Here is a 21259-nt window from a genome sequence, read left to right as displayed (position 1 = left end):
TATTCTCAACATAATAATGAAATCATTTATTACAAATTCCAGCCTTATACCGTAGGATTATTGTTACATCTCGTATTTTCGTGTGTTAAGTTGCATCATAGGTTAGTCACATAAGCTCAAAGGATAGGATTATTTTTGAAGTTATAAGTGTTTATGTTATGTTCAACAAGTGATAAGTAAGTGTCGCGATGGTTGGAGGTTAAACGAATCGGAAAAAAAAAAAGTTTTGCTAAGTTTGGGATGTTGAATAAGTTATACAGACTGTATGGAGTTTTGGACATATCCAAGTATGCAAATAAAGGGATCGGTGTATAAAAGTTTTAGTTGTCGAAATAATTTCCGCGGATGAACAAGCAGTCTTTGCTACGGTAAGGCGGTGAACGATCGCTACAGTACGACTTGGAGCAACTACATAAAGGGGTTTAACCCCTCATTTTCAGCCAAGAAAACAGCCCAAAAATATTTCCCAAAAATTCTAGAGAGTTCTCCAATCTTTCCTCCATTAAATTTCAACGCGAGTTAAGTAAAAATCTCCGGATTCGGGTTTCGCGGCGTATAGTTACGATTATAATATTGTGTTGTGGTGAATTTGTGGCTTGGGAGTAAGGCAAGTGTTGGAGATATCGCGGTATTAGCGGAAGTAAGGTATGAATCTTTCTCTTTTGGTACCATTTAAGGCTTATTTACGGAGATAAATTTATGGAATAATTATGTAGCAAATTCGTTTGTGGAGGAGTTGGAGAAAATATCATGTGGAGTATTTGATGGAATATTTTGGTAGTAATGAGGTTGTTCTTGTTTGTTGTTGTTATTGGTTGTTGATTGTTGGTATTAAGAATTTGGGCTAGGCATATAAATAGGGGAGATGTTTGTCCGAATTTCACAACCTTAAAGGAATTTATTTAGAGACTTAAGATAAGGCGTGACAATGAGCCTAATGATAATACGAATGGTTGCCTATGTAGATTATGAGATGACGAACGATCCTAAATAAATCGCGCGACGGAAGCAAGTTGGAAAGTCGGAGAGTAAGCTCCAAAGGTATGTTAAGGCTAGTCCCTTTCTTCTAAAGGCATGATTCCTTTCTTATGAATCCAATAGGTGTTTTTCAAATGTCCCATGATCCCTTTATGTGAATCCATAAATGTTTTCCAAGAATATTCTTACCCCCAAAAGCTAGAAATTCATGATTCATAGAGTTTGTGATTCAAAGGCATGACTTCTTTCTTGATAATCCATAAATATTTTCCAAAATGTCCCTATTTTCCGAGTCAAAGATTTATGATTCTACAAGCTTTTATGACAATAACAATGGACATGTTTTTACAATATGAATGATGATGTTAAAAATGAGAATGTTTCTATGATGATTATGATGGTGATGATTTTAATTCTAGAAATTCCAAAGCTTATGATGTTAATACTATTATGAGATTATTTCATGATTTTCTCGATTTTATTCATTGTTGTTGATCTCACCTTATAATAATTGTTCCTTCAAGGTGAGATATAGCGATGAAGATACTTCCATAATGAAAATCGGAGGTTACCGACCTTACGTCACTTTGATAGAGTCGTAGCTTTTATTTGGCTCTCATGCATGCTTTGTATATATATGTATATATTTTACTACACCGAGCCGCGCTATAATCGGCCGGGTACGGCACCTATTGTGCAATCAGTCCGATTGGTACTACACACCGGTCCGAAAAGAGCCGGTACGTTACACACAGTAGTCCCGAAAGGGCGGGTACGTTACACACCGAGTCCGAAAAGGCCGTGTACGTTATGATGATGATATTATATATATGTATGTAAGGAAAAAAGTTTTTTTTTAAAAGCTAAGCATGCATGACATCCGCCTTATAAGGCATCCGGATGTCTGTGTTATCTCTCTTATTCCATGTTACCTTACATATCTATATTATGTTGTTATTCATGCCTTACATACTCAGTACATTATTCGTACTGACGTCCCTTCTTGTGGACGCTGCGTTTCATGCCACGCAGGTGTATACAGATGAGTAGAGGATATTAGTAGAAGATGTTCCAGCTGGATTGGCGAGCTCCATTTCCTTCCGAGTGTTGCCGAGTCAGAGTATCTATGTTATGGTATCTTGATTTATGTTAGAGACTTTGCAAACGAGTCACGAATATAGCATGTCGGTCTTTGTAAGCGGCTCTGTAAGCCGATGTATCATTATGCATTACGTTACAAATTTCATATGATTCTGATTTTACTTGATTTGAGAAAGACGAAAAGCATGCTTTTTTTGAAAAGCTTTCATTATGCACTCATTTCATGATTTAAGAATCTAGTAATATTATGAGTATAACGAGAACCAGCGGGTTCGCTCGGCCCTAAGTAAGGGTTGGGTGCCCATCATGCCCTATCAAAAGTTGGGGTGTGACAATTATAACAAGAAAACAATCCGCAAAATCAACTACTTCCGAATAGCAATTCTATTCAAGTTCGTGCTTTTCTCGTCAATTCACCTCAATCAACATCAAAATAATCATAAGTACAACTAAAAAATAATATATACTCACCTTATACAGTAGCCCAAAGTTGAATCCCAAGCTTCCCTTAGCTTATATTCACCTTCAACAACAACCCAATACGATAAAAGTGATTTCCTTTCGCTTAGGCTAACTTTCAAGGTGTAACTTACATCAAATCTTTGTGTTTGCCTCTTGAATCCATGGGAATTGATTATAGAGGATTTGGGAGAGTTTAGAGGGAGTTTAGGGGTGAGAAAGGGGTAGAAAATGATGCAAAAATTAGATTTTCCGTTTCTAATATTTCTGATTTTTACTGTTCATCCCGCGTCACTGTTCACTAACGATACTGTTCATCAGCGTACTGTTCATCCAGTGGAATTATTTGAGGGACTCGATTTTTTTTTTCCATCATTTTTCACGGATGGTCTCATTCCCGAGCTTACATTAACCAACTTACGATATGAACGACGCAAATTTTTTTTCGAGGTGTAACACTAGTGGGATGGAATTGCTGAAATTATTCCACGAGTAGCCCACATAATGGCCGAAGAAGGTGGAATTGGTAGTTCACCTTTTAGACGGTTGGAATGCAAGTCAAAGACTACAAGATTGCTGGAAACTTCATAAGGCTGTTCCACGTACTCCAGCTGATTGAAAGAAAGATTCAGGTGAGCGAGAACTCCATCACCAATTCCCCAAATCCAATTTGGTATTGCCCCCCGTTTTAGTTGTCTGAAAGGTCTAAGCGGAACATGCATGACTGGTTTTTAAGATCAGGAAACTTTTGCAACCGACAAGAAGCTAGGCTCAATATTCCCAACGCATTGGGAAAAGTTGACGAGGTTGATTTGCTGCTACTTGTGTCAATGGTCAAGTTATTGTAAGAAAGCTCTAGTCTTGAAAGGCTAGTGAGCCTTCCAATAAGGTCAACTAACATTCTCCCACTAAAGAAGTTGGAAGAAAGTGAGAGGACCTTAAGCCTCTCGACTTCAAATATGGACCTGGGAATTGATCCATTCAGATTGTTGTTGCTCAAATCAATTGTATCCAGCAGACACGAGGCTGCATTGCGAAATTTGTTGACATGACCAACAAATTGATTGCTGTAAAGAGAAAGCTTCTGCAAGGAGGGGAGCTTAAAGATATATGCAGGAAGGATCCCGTTGAGTAAGTTTTACTAGTGCAACTGTGTTCTAGGGAAAATCAATTCTTGTTAATCAGCACTAGAATTGTAACTAAGCACTCAAAGTTGAAAATAGAAAAGACCAATAAATCTTTGCCCTTTAATTCTACTGAGACACATTTTATTCTCCTATTGGTTTCTCTTTGACCTGCTTTGATATGCTTTTCCTTGAGCCGAGGGTCTGTCGGAAACAATCTCTCTACCTCCCAAGGTAGGGGAAAGGTTTGCGTACACTCTACCCTCCCCAGACCCCACTTGTGGGATTACACTGGATATGTTATTGTTGTTGTTGTATTGGTTTCTCTTTGGCATTCATATAGGTTAGTTTGTTTTACCTTAATCCCATTAAAATTCTCTTTTATGTAAAAATAAAGGCTACACAACACAGAAAATAGAGGCTACAAAACAATAAGAAAATTAAGAATAGATCTTGTGATATACTCAGTGGATGGATATGATATAAACATAGAGTTCTGTGTTTTCCCTCCTTTTGGTTCTTTTTGTTGGATTTCAGTTGCTGATAAAAAGGAAAAGATGCTGTAGTAGTTACAGCCAAGCAAACTGAGTGCTATCATTTTCTATGTGCCAAAACTAGGATCTGCTGTTTCTTTGGTGCATCCATTGCTTCACTTTGACAAAGAAATATATCTATACAATTGAATGTTAAAAACAGTATGACAAATCCTCTTATTGTGTGTCAAGCATAAGTTCTTTTTTTCATTTTACTGCAAATATAGAAGATTAACCCAAAGGACATCCCTCAACAATAACTATTGGATGATTTCGCCTTGCTACATGTCGTGACATTATTATATCTGCATGTATGTTAAGATTAAATTCTTCTGCGAAAATTTTGCTAAATTTCTAAGTGGAGAAATCGAACAAGGGACGGAAGCAGTGAAAACCTTATTGAGTATTGGGTTGATTGTTGTTGAAACTTTCTATATGTTCTAGAAATTTGAGGGTATATTGCCTCTATCACTCTCACACAGCAGCAGTGTATTTTATGACTTGCTGGTCTATTGAGTTCTTTCGAAATCTTACATTTGTCAATGGAATGGGGGGGAAAAAAAAAACTCAATACAAAGAACTACCGAAAATACAAACTTAACTAGAAAAGGTTATGATTGTGTAGATAACAGGCCAAAGTTTCGTTGCATGACTACTACATACAAATTAGCCATTAGTTTTTCCTGAATATCAACACCGTGTAACTTAAATCATAATGGAGTTACAACAAATTGCTTTGATGCTAAAATTTTCATTAAATACTTTGTAGTTAGAAATAATTTCATTTGGCATAATATATAAACTGACCCTCAAACTTGGCCTTAGCTGTTAAGTATGCCCTCCAACTTTGGTTGTGCATAAGTAGGCACCTCAACTTGTATAAAGTTGAACACATAACCACAAATGCTAACGTGACACATAAATTTTGGAGGTGTCTAGATGATCATTTTGTAAGTTGGAGTGTTCATCTGACAAAGTGGAAACAAGTTGAGGTGCCTACTTGTACTAAAAGTTGGAGGGCATCTTTTGCAAATTGAGGCCAAGTTTGAGGGCACACGTTTATATATTATGCCGTTTCATTTTGTCCATAATGTTTAAAGGGCAAAGGTGCAAATATACCCCTCAACTTTGTGATTTAGAGCAGATATACCCCTCGTTACAAAAGTGGTATATATATACCCTTGTCGTTACAAAATGGTGCCAATATACCTCTGTCGTTACAAAATGGTGCAAATATACCCTTTTCGCTAACATGATTTAAAAAATAAATCATATAGCTTATTTTTTAATTAAAAAAAATGTCACGTGACTTTAAAAAAATAAGTCTACCCATTTTTTTTAGTAGACATACTTTTCTAAAGCCACATAGTAATTTTTTTACTTGGTGGGTCGGGTTTGGTTCGTTTAAATAAATGAGTAGACTTATTTTTTTAAAGTCACGGAGACATTTTTTTAAACGAACCAGACCACCCGACGCATCAAAAAAAAAAATAACCATGTGGCTGTAGAAAAATACGTCTACTAGAAAAAATAGGTAGACTTTTTTTTTAAAGTCATGTGGCATTTTGTTTAATTAAAAAACAACCTAAATGAATTTTTTTTTTTTTTTAAATTTCATTAGCGAAAAGGGTATATTTGCACCATTTTGTAACGGCAGGTGTATATTTGCACCATTTTGTAGCTGCAGGGGTATATATATGCACCACTTTTGTAATAAGGGGTATATTTGCTCTAAATCGCAAAGTTGACGGGTATATTTGCACCTTTTCCCATGTTTAAATTGTTACCCTTGAAGTTAGTTATCGAACCCTTGAAAAGCTGCATTCAAACAAGGCACTTGAAATTGTGTACATTCATCAGGGGAAATAACAAACACATTTATTGATCACATTGCCTTTGCTTATCTTGCAGTTTATTTAAACAAAGCAATCCAAGCAAGGCTTAAGCAACAACACATGTTAAATAAACTCATCTTTTAATTGTTTAAGGATCACATTGTTGAAAACCAAAGCAAGCATTTCTCCATATGTTTGTCAAACTGTTTCCTCACTGGCTCGTAAAACCAGAGAAGTGAAATAGTGTTTGCTGCCCCTACTACATATCCAACAGCAGCGAAAATGAACTTCCATTCATAATCTGAGTCATCTTGAGAAGTTGGTGGTGGTGTCAACTCTGGAGCATTGCTTTCACAACTGTTGATGAGAGGAAACCCGCATAGGCCTCTGTCTCCTTCATAGGAATCTTCTGAGAATGTTTGAAATTGATTACTCGATGGGATTCTTCCAAAAAATTTGTTAAATGATACGTTCAGATATGCTAAGAAAGTGAGATCTGCAAGCTCGACGGGGATTTTTCCAGATAGCTGGTTTGATGACAGGTCTAGCGATTCAAGCATTTGTAGCTTCCCAAGTGATTTTGGGATTGGTCCATCAATGGCATTGTGTGACAGGTTCAGAAAAATAAGTGAGCTAAGATCCCCGACCGTATCTGGTATCACTCCTTGAAATCTATTTGAAGAGAAATCAATAGATGTGAAGACCCTGAGAATCTTCACAAGCTTCCGCTCCATCCCTTTGATGGTTATTGTCACTGTGTCCTGATAGTAAAAGTTACTTAGCGGGAGGAACTTAAACTGGATATGGTTGCGTCCTGTCTCCACGTAATCATCTGCAACCATCATCCCTCTCCAATTTGAAAAGCATTCTGCTTTCAACACACCACTGAAGTTGTTGGAAGCTAAATCTATAATCTGGAGATTTTGCCAGCTATTTTTGGTTGGACCACAATGAAGACTTCCATTGAATTGATTGGAGCGCAAGACTATGACTCTCAGACTGTATGACTTACTCAACATGCACGGGAAACTGTCAACTAGTCTGTTATTCCCAACATTCAGAACCTCCAACGACTCGCAGTTGACAAGCGATTTTGGCAGCTCCTTTTCTAAGAAATTGCTACTGAGGTCTAAAGTTTTTAGAGCACAGCCGAATGGAAATGAATCTGGTATAACACCATTGAGTCTGTTCTTCCCTAGATTCAGCACCCCAAGAGTTGTACTATTTTCCAGTAGACATTGTGGTATTGTTCCATTCAAGGCATTGTTAGACAAATCAAGAACTTGAAGGTAGCTGACGTTGCATATGGATTCAGGAATTCTTCCCGTGAGGCCATTATTTGCGACTGAGAAAAAGGAAGCAAGAGCAATTGAATTACCAATATCTAGTGGGATGGAACTGCTGAAATTATTGCTCGAGTAGTCCACAAAGATAGCAGAAGAAGGTGGAATTGGTAGGTCACCTTTTATATGGTTGGAACGCAAGTCAAAGACTATAAGATTGATGGCAACATTGTAAGGCTGTTCCACGTACTCCAGCTGATTGAAGGAAAGATTCAGGTGAGCGAGAGTTCCATCACCAATTCCCCAAATCCAATTCGGTATTGCCCCCCGTATTTTGTTGTCAGAAAGGTCTAAGTGGACCATCCTTGACTGATTTCTAAGATCAGGAAACTTTTGCAACCCACAAGAAGCTAGTTTCAATATACCCAACTGGGGAAATGTGAAAGAGGTTGATCTGTTGCTACTTGCATCAACAGTCAAGTTATTGTAAGAAAGCTCCAGTCTTGTAAGGTTACTAAGCCTCCCAATGAGGTCTAGTGGCACTCTCCCACTAAATAAGTTGGAAGAAAGTGAGAGGACCTTAAGCCTCTCAACTTCAAACATGGACTTGGGAATCGGTCCATTCAGGTGGTTGTTGCTCAAATCAATTGTATCCAGCAGAGAGGAGGATGCATTGTCAAATTCATTGACTTGGCCAACAAATTGATTGCTATCAAGAAAAAAGCTTCTGCAAGGAGGGGAGCTCAAATATATATGCAGGAAGACTCCCATTGAGTAAATTGTTCCCTAAATTTATGTTAACAAGCTCTGTGAGTCCTTCAAAATGAGCTGGAGAGAGGTGACCAGTTAGACCATTGTGAGAGAGGTCTAAGTGGGCGAATTTCTTGGACCTCTGGAAATATGGGATAGAATCAGTGAAGCTGTTGGAGGAGAAATCTAAATGAACAAGATTGATAAGGTTTGCCATTGTGGAAGGTATTGGTCCACTGAAATTGCAAAAGGCGAGCTCTAAACTGGACAGGTTCTGAAGGTTCGAAATGGATTCTGGTACTGAACCAGAAAAGTCTGTGTAGCTTAGTGATATCGTCCTGAAAGATCCATATCGAGGAAAATTCGGAATATTACCACTAAGAAGATTATTATTTGACAAGTCCAAAATCTCTAGAGTTTTTACCTGAAAGATCTTTTCAGGAAATGCTCCCTGCAGAAAACAAGAACCAAGGGTCAAGGTAGTCAACTTTGTGAAATTGGCAAAATATTCAGGATCTGTGGTAGAGAGATTGTTATCGTCAAGATGGATAATAGAAAGAAATCGAAGCTTGGAAAGTGATTCATCAATAGGGCCTGAAATTTTACAATTACGCAAGCTCAAGACTGTCAAGTTAGGCAAATATGAAGATAAAGATTGACACCACTCACTTCTTTGAGCTGAAAGGTCAACACCATCGAGGTAAAGCTCTCTAAGCTCTGTTGAGTTCTCAATGAAAAGTCTCAAATTGGGATTCTCAAGTTTTAGTGGCTGCTCAAAGTCAGGGAAAAGAGTTGAGAGATCAAGAGTAACTAGCCTTCTTAATCTTGATAACATCATAGGAATTTGGCCAACAAAACCAGCATTTGATAAATTGAGGTACTTCAAGTTCGTGAGGTTGGCTATACCAATTGGTATTCCAACACTGAACCTGTTGTAAGCCAAATTTAGCTTCTCAAGATACCGAAGACCGAAAAGAGCACTAGATGAACTCTCAATTCCACTAGAAATTGCCTCATCGTCTAGTTCCAGGGTAATCACATGACCAAAAATGTCACATGTTAACCCATTCCAATTGCAACAGTCGCTTGTGTTCTGTTTCCAACTTGCCAACTTGGTCGACAAACTGGAGTCAAATTGGAGGCTGCCCCTTAATTGCAGAAGCAATGATTTCTGATAGTCAAGACATTGAGAGGAAACGAGGTAAATCTCATTTCCTAATAAGATTTGAAACAAGGGAATCAAGAAAAGCCATAGGAAGTGCAGAGTTTTCATTTTCATGCAACTTGTATAGGTGGATGACTGAAGTAATGTTAGAAGGAACTTAAAAAGGAGAAGATGATTGCACAGAAGCTGAGAAATGTCAAAGAAAAATACGCGTTTTTAAAGATTGTATTAACTCTTTCTACTTGTTTGATGTTGACCTTTTGGCTTCATTCAGTGGAAGACTTTGAAGATTCTCAGTATGTATTTATTCCTTGTGGAAATTTTTTTCATGACCAAGACTGCGACTGGGGTTAGCTATTTATTTAATTGGATTGCCAGTACTATTTCTCCTTTCTCATTTCTTGCTGGTCATGGCTGAAATTCCTATCTAAACCTGTTTGTCCATGCATCTCCCTTTCGTCCTTTAATTCTTCTTCTTTTTGTCTTCTTAGCTTTATAAGAGTCGTACGAAATTCAAAGGTGTGAAATGAGTAGCCAAGGCGAATCTAGGATTTCTAGAATATGTATGTACTACTAAAGAAGGAAAAAAAATGCATTAAGTGGTAATCGTTCCTTATTTTCCTCTTGTTAAATAACTAAGATTTTAACCAAGTGCGTTATTAAGACTTTTTGTAGCACGGAGCCATCGAGTGATAGTAGATCGATTCTAAAAAATATGTATATAAAATATCTAATTTTGCAGAAAGTTCATGAGTTCATGTGCCCCCAAATGTGCACATAAATTCGCCCCACAGTAGCACTAAAGATAAAGAACTCAAAGATATATGCAGGAAGGATCCCGTTGATCAGTAAGTTATTCCTTAGGTTTATGTAGACAACCTTTACCATCAAAAAAGAAAAAGGTTTATGTAGACAGGCTCTGTTAGTCCTTCAAAATGTTTCCTTTTTTTTTTTTTTCTTCTCCTGGGGTGGGGTTGGGGAGGCAAAAAAAAAAAAAACGATCTCAATCTGGATTTATTGTTGTTTTAAGTTGACTCGTATGTGTCACGTTGTGGAAGTCTCCTCTTTGGTCTTTCTTCATTAATTCATGAGGGAGTAGAGGATTACCGAGAAATATAGCTGGATGATTATGATCTCTCCATGTTTATTAGAAATTTTGAGTTGGAATTTGTAGAATAAACATTTTTTCATTAAGGAGGCTTTACCATCGTTAGTGGACCTACTTGGCACGAATTCAAATGAATAGGACCAGTAGCAGCTCTGAATGCCACATGATTAAATTTAAAAATAAAATAAAATGAAAAGGGTGTAATCCAACACACTTGTGAGAGTAAAATAATTAATTTTCCTTAGAATGAAAATGATAATGCGTTGATCTACAACTTGCGAAATTTATGAAATTTATCATGTAACTACTTGAGAATGATATAGATAAGTAGAAATGGATAACGGAAAATGAAATGGAACCACCTATCAATGGGTAACGCCAAGTTGTGGAATTGAGAGTTAATTAGCTCCTTGGACGATTGGAGTTTGATAGAAGTAGATATGATATTATTGATATGATTGATAACTAGGTTGGAATTGTATTGTTATAAATTGTTGAAGAGATTGATCAGATTTGTCCTCTGACCAAAAAGGAAAGACTGTATTCTTCTCAATTCACCACCAATTAGTTTTCAACTATTCCCTCAGTTTCAATTTAAGTATCTTATTTTGATTAAGCATGAAATTTTAAGAAATAAGAGAGATTTTTGAATCTCCTAGTCTTAAACTAAAGATATGCATTTATTAAAATACTTTTTAATCTTATGATCTTAAACAAGTCATGTAAAATGTTGAAATTATAAAGCTACCGAATATTATTTATATGTAGTTTGTAAAAAAGCTTTCCACTGGAGATCGCTTATTAATTCATTACAAATATATATTTTAGTTATATGATCGTCTTCAGCATAAATCGATAAATAAAAACACAAGAAAAACTTTATAGTCATATTCTTTCATTTAAATTTAAATTTTCTTTGGTATAATTCAAATTATAATTGGTCGTACGACATTATAACCACATTTTCCACAATACATACTATTTAATATGTTATTTTATAAGAGTCAAATAAAATTAATTTTTTTCATGTCACATTGACTGAACTTTTGTTGCTTGGTTGACTAGATTAATGGTACTCATTTTCGAAAATATTCGCTCATTTTGCACAGCTTAGACGACCATAATCACGTAACTCTTGGATAAAAATTGTTTGTTTATTTTATTTGTTTTCCTTTTTTCTATTTTTTTATTTTTATATTTAAAACCACCTAGCTAATAGCTATTGGTGTTTTATTCCAAAATCAAAGTATTTACACAGATAGGAAAAAAGAAGAACAAAGCAACAAACTATAAAAGAAAAGAAACTATTCTAAGCTAAAGAGACTGAAAATAGGATCAAAGTACTTCAAACTAGATGCTCATGCTGCAAGATCTCTTGTTTTGGAATGATAACACTATCGGACACCTCAAAGCTCTCACCAGGTGCTATGTTATCGGCACGATCATTCAAACAAGAGTAAAGCTACATGTGCAATCTGCTGCTGTCCATAATCCCGTGTAACCAAGTTGAATCCATTTCACTACCTATATTGACCATAACATGGCTGTTGTAAACTCCTAATCCAAGCCTGCTAGAAGAATGAGCAGTAACACTGCTAATACCACTATATAGCTAGGCCAGTCTTAGTAGCTACCGGTCATTTTACAGTCTGATGATGAGTAGTGAACTTGAACTAGAGTGCAAATAATCCTTCTTCAATCTGGTTCCCTTTCCTTGTATGTTTTGAATCTGAAGTTAGGCATCATATATTTATCCATATTTAGCAATCTCTTCCCTGTAGGTGTGACTTCCTGAAAATTGTTAACTTCTAATGTACTGCGCATAATTGAACACACTGTTAGCTAAAAAATGCGCCACCGTATTGCCTCCTCGCCGACATGGACAAATTGGACTTGTCCTCTCTTTCTCCACTCTTTAATCTTTTGCACCTCCATATTAACTTTCCAAGGAGTTTCCCAGTCTCCTTGAATGATGTTCACCATAGCTAGAAAGTCAGTTTCCATGATCACAGGTAACACATGATTATTAACACAATATTGCAGACCATCATCAATTGCAACTGCTTCTGCATATATGTTTGTTGTGTTGGCTATTCTTCTAGCAGCAACATGAACTAGATCACCTCTTTCATATCTAATCCAAAAGGCAGTTGAACTTTGACCTGGATTATCCCTTGATGCACCATCAGTATTGCACTTATACCACCCTGCATTTGGACATCTCCATTGTACCATTTGACCTCCTACTCTAGGATTAAGTCTTTCTAAAAGCTATACCATCTGTCATCTGAGGCCAAGTATGTGGGACATTCTTCAACCATGGATATAGACTACTTATCAAGTTATGAATGTTCTGATTAATGCGATAAATGACTTTACTCTTACTCATATGTGCTCCGTTCATGAGTGCATTTCTTCTCTTTCCACAACCAATGAGATGAATGATGGCATTGCTTTAAAACTGGTTTTAACTTAACCGCATACTTTATATTCCACCATTTACCATCGCTGATGTACGTATTAGAGGGTCTATGATACTTTTAAGCCGTAGTATAGTACTTGCCACACTTCGCTGTTTGCACAATTACCGCTTAAGAAAAGATGTTGCAATGTTTCCTCGATCGTGAATTTAGACAAAATGCGCATTTTGATACAATGGAAATATTCATCCTTTTGAGTACATCATCCATTGGGAGTTTAGCTTTCCACATCCTCCATAAAAATAATGAAATTTTGAATGGCACTCCTTTGCTCCATATTCTTTGATAGCTCAATGACTCTTGCTCCTTCTGTCTCATTAAATTCCATGCACTACTCAATGTAAATTTTCCATAGTTAGTTAAAGTCCACCATGGTACATCTGCATATGTTGATTGCCCTATTTTGCTCAATTCAGATCTAACATGATTCACCACCTGCTCTGGTAACACTACATTCATCTTTTGGAAGTCCCAACCCTCTGAGTTCATGAGTTCTGCCACCTCTTCTATATTGTGATCTGCGCTTGAGAAATCCCTGAGAGGACCCAATCTAGTCCAGTTATCTTCCCAGACATCACATGAACCATTTCTAGGTTCCCACTAAATTAAGTGATCCATTTGATCCCTGGCTTCCAACATCTTTTTCTATACTTGTGAACCACCTTTTCATTGTTCCTTGTTGGTTCAGCTTCTTACAATATTTATTCCACGGAAAGGTAGACCATAAAGAATTTGAGGTCCTAAATCTCCACCATAGCTTAGCAAACAAAGCTTTAGAAATATCAAACAAGGACCTAAATCCTAGTCCACACTCAGCTTTAGGCATGCAACTTCTTCCATGATACCCAATGTTTGCTTTTATCCTCTTCCTTATTACTCTATAAAAAACTTGCAAAGATCCTATGGAGCTCATTTCGAGTGTATTTAGTAGGTACTACAGCAGATAGCACATACACGGGTACACTTTGTAGAACAATCCTTATTAACACAGCTTTGCCACTAAATGACAGCAACTTTCCCTTCCAACTCTGCAATTTATCCTTCATTTTTTTGATGAGATCTTGGTAGTAAACTTTCTTCTTTCTAGCATGAAAAATGGGACACCCTAAATACTTGAAAGGGAACTTCCCTTTGTGAAACCCGTCAACCTTCCGCACATCCCGCATCACTCTATACGCCACCTTATAATGCGTGTGAAGGCACTTTTTCAGTATTAATCAGTTGACCAGATATTGCTTCATAATCTCTGAGAGTGTCCATGATCATTTGTAAAGAATTCCTCTCAATCGATGCAAATATTATGGTATCATCTGCATATACAAGATAGTTAATGTTGGCACTCCATTTAGGCAAGCATACCCTACATACAAATTGTTATCATGCAATGAGTTTAATGCCCTTGGTAGCACTTCTGCTGTCAATATAAACAAAGCTGGTGACAAAGGGTCACCTTGTTTGACACCCCTTGTAGAATGAAAGAAACCTCTAGCTTTACCATTAAACAAAATTGAATACCAGTTGTTTGCTATCAGTCTCCACATCCTATCAATGAATACTCCTGAAAATCCCATCTAATTCAGTACTTTTGTCAAAAAACTCCAGGAAACTCTATCATATGCCTTTGCCATATCTAGCTTTAAGACCACATTAACAGGTTTGCCCCTTTTTCTAATATCTGTGACAATTTCTTGAGTGAGCCAAATATTTTCAATTATACTCCTACCCTTCACAAAACTAGCCTGATGAGGAAAGATTAGAGTAGGAAGGACCTTCTCTAACCTGTGTCATGATACATGGGTATGCCAATGATAACTCCTTTGTCATAGCTCGCTGGTGGAATTCTTTAGCAACCAGCTGGCCAATGTCAATAAGGTATTTTGACATGATGGAAACTACTAAATTGGCCCTTTCAACCGTTAACATATTATCAGACTGAGTAGGGTACAACCTGTGGATGATGACACTCCGCTAGAATTTTCCTTTAACCGTAAGGTCGACCTTTTTCACCGGGGCAAATGTATCATGCCTCGAACCATGGCCTGGGCATAACACGACACTCGATTCCTGACTGCATATGACCGAGCGAACCACATGACTTGTTGACCCAACATGGGCATGAACTAATGTGGAAGAAACTATAAGCATGCATAATTTAAGTAAAGCGTGGGACCATAAATCATAAGTATGAAAATATCATTCTATCATAATGCGGAATAGTCTAAATAAACATAATAATAATGAGCCAAAATGGCTAGACGACTCTTAATATCTGACATAACACAACTGACTAGTCTATGAAACCTCTGACTACTAAACTATTTATCGGGACAAGGCCCCCGGCATACCTTAACTGCATGACTGAATAAACATAAGTACAACTAAAACCCCGAATAGAATGGGGCTCACCAAAAGCTGATACGTGCTGATCCGTCATCTTGTAAATCTGCATCGTGAAATGCAGGCCTCCAGGCAAATAAAGGGGACGTCAGTACACTTGAATTGTACTGGTATGTAAAGCAACTGAATGAAATAAACATGGCACATGAAATAATAGAACTGAAACTATAAGCTGAACATGAACATGAGTATCGTCTGTCATGAGTAAATGTATAACGTGACTAAAAAATTTCATATGCACATATACATATATATATATATATCTGTATTTGGGGGGAGAGCCGTAGTATAATTGACAACATGGAATCACTATGGGGGTACCTGGAGTCTGGTACCTGGCTCGACCAGCAGAGCAACCCCACACCTTGCCACGGTATGAGACATAAGCATGACATGAAAATGGATCCAATTCAATAGTCTGAAGGTGTCGTCCTAATCTGGGCGGATCGACCCTTCCCTATGTTAGCATACATAGTTTCAAGCTATCTGAGCCTTCTCGGTAAACCTATGCTACTCCGAAAACATGAACATGGATATGTATGTGGGCCAATGGTCTGTATAACATGGCTTGTAATCATGACTTGTAAACTTGATTCATAAACATGGCTTGTAAACATGATTTCATGTATATAGTATAGCATGGACATAAGTACATAGTATAACTTGTATAAAATATGGATGCATGTAGAATTTCATGAAATATGCGTATAAGTTCATATCTTGCATTTAAGAACCCATTGAATGCAAAGTATGGGTTTTTCATGAATTAAGAACAAATTCTCAACAACCTGAATAGAATATTAAGAACACAATAACGAATTAATCATACAAACATAGTGAATCATGGTACATATACTTAGGGTTATCATGAACATGTTTAAAACCGTAGTTTGGTAAACTTTCATATAATCATTGAAGGACATGGCGTAAGGAAGAACAATGATGTTCCCCACATAGATAGAAACCCTACATACCTATAAATGCTCCAAAACTCATAGCAATTATCTAAACTCGGAGAAGAAATTCAAAAGCCTTAGCCCTTATATAGGTTTTCTTCAAAACCCTAGGTTAGGATAATGATTTCTTATTTAGCAATTAAGAATAGATGTTAGAATTCACTTGGAATGATTGGAATAGGCTTACCTTGGTGTATTTTAATGGTGGGAAGACAGAACCTTCGTGCTAGGGGTTGAGAGTATGAAAAATAGAATAAAAGACTGAAGTCCAGTATTTATACTTAACTGAGTAGGGGAATTATACGGTCAACTTATACAGTCGGTATTTTGATGTAGGTCCATATAAACTGACCGTATTTAAAAATGATAAAAATTCCAAAAACTGAAATTTCTCGAACAATAATTACGGACCGAGATACGATCTGTATTTATTTATACGCCACCAAGTACGGTCCGTATTTAAGCATTTAACTAAGTTGATAAATTGTTACACCTCGAAAAAAATTTCGTTGTTGCACAGTGAGTAGACTAACGAAGGACACGAGGTATTCGATATTTCGATAAGTCAGGAATGACATTTGATGACCCTAAATTAAGATTTCAAAGACATTCGAGTTAAGAGGAGAAAGTTTGCCAAGAGAGGGCAAGGCATACGATATGTATCGGAAAGGATTTACGAGTAGCAAGTTAATGATGACTTAATGATGTTTTGGAGAAGAGTCATAACGTCCCTTAGATTGTTAATGAGGTGATAAACAAGGGTTAAGAAGGTTCCATAAGGATTGGAGATCAAACGAAATGACGAGAACAAGATCAGTGAAAAGATGGGTTATACGGCCGATTATACGGTCCGTATAATGTTATACGGTCCGTATAATGATCCGCGAGAATCGTCGCGGTGAAGGCCTTACGGATTACGATGGGATTATACGGTCACTTATACGGACCGTATAATGTGCCGTATAATGGTCACAGAAACGATTGGTTGAAGGGGTGATTTCACGGTCACTTATACGGACCGTATAAGTTTATACGGACCGTATAAGTGTCCGTATATTTTCCCGACGGGTCAGATTTTTAAGTTATTAAAAAGAGGACCAAGTTCATTATTTCATTTCATTTTTCACCCAACACTTCAAGAACTCTCTAGAACCTTCTCCACACTTCTCCCACAAGAATTCAAGAGATATTAGTGATCAACTTCATCAAACTAAGAAAACCAAGTGTAAGAAACCCATTAAAGTTCATCCAAGACAAGAAATCCAAGTGAAGGTGAAACTAGGGTTTTGTTCAAGTGCAGTGTTTGCACCCAAGGTTCATTCCTACACTATCTAAGGTAAGTTTTATGGTATTTTCATGTTGTTTAAGGTATTGAAAAGTCGAAACACTTGGATTATAGAAGGAAATAGAAAATGGGTCATGAATGTGGGAATAGTGTCACTTTTGAGTAATAGTTGGATTGAGTCATGATTCTTGATGTGTTATGATTATAAGCATGTTATAAATGATATTGAGAACATGGGATAGACGTTGTATATGAATGAACGTAATCGTGTGCTATGACCTTGAATATGGATGATTGGAAGTGAATTGAGAAGTAAGGATAATGTATGTGAATAAAGAGTATTGTTATGATGTTGTGAATGTTATTACCGATGTTTGGGAGTTGATATATGATATAGAGGAAGTCGTATAAATAAAGGAGATGCTGTCCAATTTTCTCTAGCTTTAGTCATGTATGCTAAGCTATCGATTCTCTAATGATAGTATAACTCTAATGAAGGTAGAAACGTGAGCATTGAAGGAGAACGTGCAAGTGATAAAATAGTTGAACGGAAAGGTATGTAAGGCTAACCCTTCTTTCATAAGGCATAGTTCTTTAGCCAAATATCTATTCTTCTATGAGCCTATGATGTCCTCCAAATGATTCTATCTTTAAAAGCTACTAAGCTCATGATTCTCGATATATTACGATTGTACTAAGTTCCTTATGATGAGTAATCCTCTAGGGATAGATGTAATGAACGACGATAGTAATGATGCTAAAGATGCCTATGAGCTTTTATGTATATGTGCCTATGTATGGCTACTATGAAACCCCGAGCTTATATGGCCTGGTAGAATAGATATGTGTGTATATATATATACGTATATACGTGTGTATATATACGTATATATATATATATATATATATATATATATATATATATACGCATATATACGCGTACATATATATACGTAATTACATACATATATATAAGTATATATATGTATATATATATATATACGGATATATATATATATATATATATATATATATATTACGAGCCTTGGTAGGATAACCTTAGGGCCAGGTATGTATGACCCTGAGCCTTGGTAGGACCAGGTATATATGACCATGAGCCTTGGTAGGGCCAGGTATGTGAAACACCGAACCTTCGTGGTCGGGTATGCTATGTAAATGCTATGTATATGATATGAATATGAATATGGAAATGAATACAAGTATGAATGGAAATATGACTACGAATACGAATATGGATATGGAATGTAAACGAGTGTGGATATGGATATGGATGTATGTACACAATCACGCATTAGAAGTGGAAAGTCCCTATGAAAAGAAACTAAGTGTTGATGATGATGATACTACTATCTCCCATCCTATGCTATTTCTTATGTTGTCTATTATGCTTCTATAATGATGTTGATCATGCTTTATATACTCAGTACATTCTTCGTCTTGGCGAATCCTTTATTTGTGGACGTTGCATCATGCCCGCGGTGGCCGGGAGACGAAGCTTGATCCATAGCTTTATTTCTCGGGGGACTACATAGCGGAGCTCCCGTTTCATTCGGAGTTACGGCTTTTTGGTATTGATTCTTTTGTGTACATATTTATGGGCACGGTGGGGTCCTGTCCCGCCTATATGATATGATGTACTCTCCTTAGAGGCTCGTAAATATGTGTAAATGGTTAGATGTGTTTGGCCTTGTCGGTCTATATTTTGGATGTGATTTTGTTAGCCTCGTCGGCTTATGTACATTGTTGTGGGCATAGTTATTGATGATGATATAAATGTATTGTTGCCCAACGAAAATAGTATGATTGAGGATAAAAGTATGATTTAGTTATATGGCTCACCTAGATGTAAATGTGAAAGTATGATAAGAGGTGTCTGGCTGGGTTAGCACCGGGTGCCCATCGCGGCCCTCCGGTTGGGTCGTGACATAAATTCCAGTGACTTAAGATTTTTCATACTTTAATACAATCTTGAAGTACGAGCCGTATTTCTAGATACGGTCTGTATTTAAGGATAGTTTCTCCACCTTTTAGATATGTTGAACCTATTTTGATACGGCCAGAGGTACGGCCCGTATCTCAAAATACGGCTAGTATCTTTGGCCGTATAAATCCTATTTTTGCTGAACCGAAGCAGTTTCCAACTCGAACATTCCCCAACTGATTTTCTAAGTCTGGAATCATGAACATGGCTTAGTTTAAAGGTACGAGGTGTTACAAGATGTATTTTTACTCCAAGCTGGTGACCCTATAGCAATAACCGGCGCGACCCATGGTAACTCAGCCAGCTTGTCCTGACGGGAACCACTCAACCTATTTATCAACTCGTCAATGTTCGATGGCGGCACATAATCATTCCCGAAGATGAAGCGGTTGATCATCCGAGTCACGACCCATCAATAGTAAACACACAAGGAATTATTTAAATAAGCGGAGGAAATAAAATCACGTAAGTCTAATGATAATAATATAGAAAGTATGAGGAAATAAGGAAAATACACCCCAGAGTCTGGTCTAATCCATACAAGAGCATCTAATCTAGAAGATAGAAGTCTGGAATATTAATAATATATCAAGTCTGAATATGTCTCGAAATAGAACATAAGACATAAATAAATAAGAATCTTCAAGGTGGTGGACATCTCGTGCTCACCCTGTAGACTCTAAGAAACTCTTGGAGCGACTATCGGCCACGAGAAACAGAAGTAGATCCCACACAATTAACGCATTCATAAAAGAATGCGGAAAGTACGAAATCGATACAAAACCACGATCTTGGGTAGATATTATAGGCCGACTAAGTTTAACTAACACAATCTAGACAATAAAATAAGATAAACAGGTAAATCAACGAGTATAAATCAACACAAATAAGAAATCAAGTACACGTCGCCACCTAGGTAACAACGTCTAATCCCAAGTGTGCCAAGTCTCAATATCATCAATCCGAATCCAAATAACACAAGTGTATCACCAGATCATCAACATAAAGCCATAATGCAAAGCAATGCAATAATGTATGAAATGTGGATGCAATACAATGTTGTGTACACATGTACTCCGTACGGAAGTATAGACGTCTCGGTAGCACAAGCCATGGGGGACCCGCGGAGTCTATGTACCTCACGGTCCGGTGACAACCTAGATACTGCTACCTCATGATCCCGGCATAAACATCGGGATTGGTACCACACAACCACGATTTCGGAACAACCATCGGATATCGGTCCTCACGTCACTCTTATCCAACTGAGCCCTGCTCATCATAGTGTTTCCTTAAGTATCATCAATGTATCAACAATATCTCATGAAGGATGAGAATGCGTGCAATGTATAAGTTCAACATCACTGATCGGATCAACATCACGAGTATCAAGCATGGGTACGCTAACAATATCACGAAAAGGCTACACAAGCCATATAGAACACTATCCTCGTATAAAATGTCAACAAGTAAGATGATACAATATTATGATCAAGATATATCAACAGTCTCCAGTATCTACTATCACTAAGCGACATCAAGCCAACACAATAGAACAATCAAATCACAACACAATGGGGTGGCTAACCCCAATCACACAACAGGGCCCAACCTAAGACAATATCCAACCCAACTTCATACCCGAAGGTTTACATGCTTTCTCCGACAATATCGTCTAAATATATGCTTCGCTAAATAAAGTCTCACCATAAGGTAAACCGTAACCTATCTAGAATGCCGAACAACAATAACACCAACAATCATTCCTTAGCCCTGCCTTTCCTTTGAGCCTCGAGATCAAAA

General features: G+C 37.1%; 1 pseudogene; it reads right to left on the bottom strand.

Moving 5' to 3' along the window:
• Positions 1-6057: 6057 nt before the first annotated feature.
• Positions 6058-9515, bottom strand: LOC132056937 (receptor-like protein 7; annotated as a pseudogene).
• Positions 9516-21259: the final 11744 nt, after the last annotated feature.

Source organism: Lycium ferocissimum, chromosome 5 (assembly GCF_029784015.1).
Source record: "Lycium ferocissimum isolate CSIRO_LF1 chromosome 5, AGI_CSIRO_Lferr_CH_V1, whole genome shotgun sequence".
NCBI classification, from domain to species: Eukaryota; Viridiplantae; Streptophyta; class Magnoliopsida; order Solanales; family Solanaceae; genus Lycium; species Lycium ferocissimum.
Note: the sequence above shows the minus strand (reverse complement) of the source record. Positions and strands in the feature narration are given on the sequence as shown.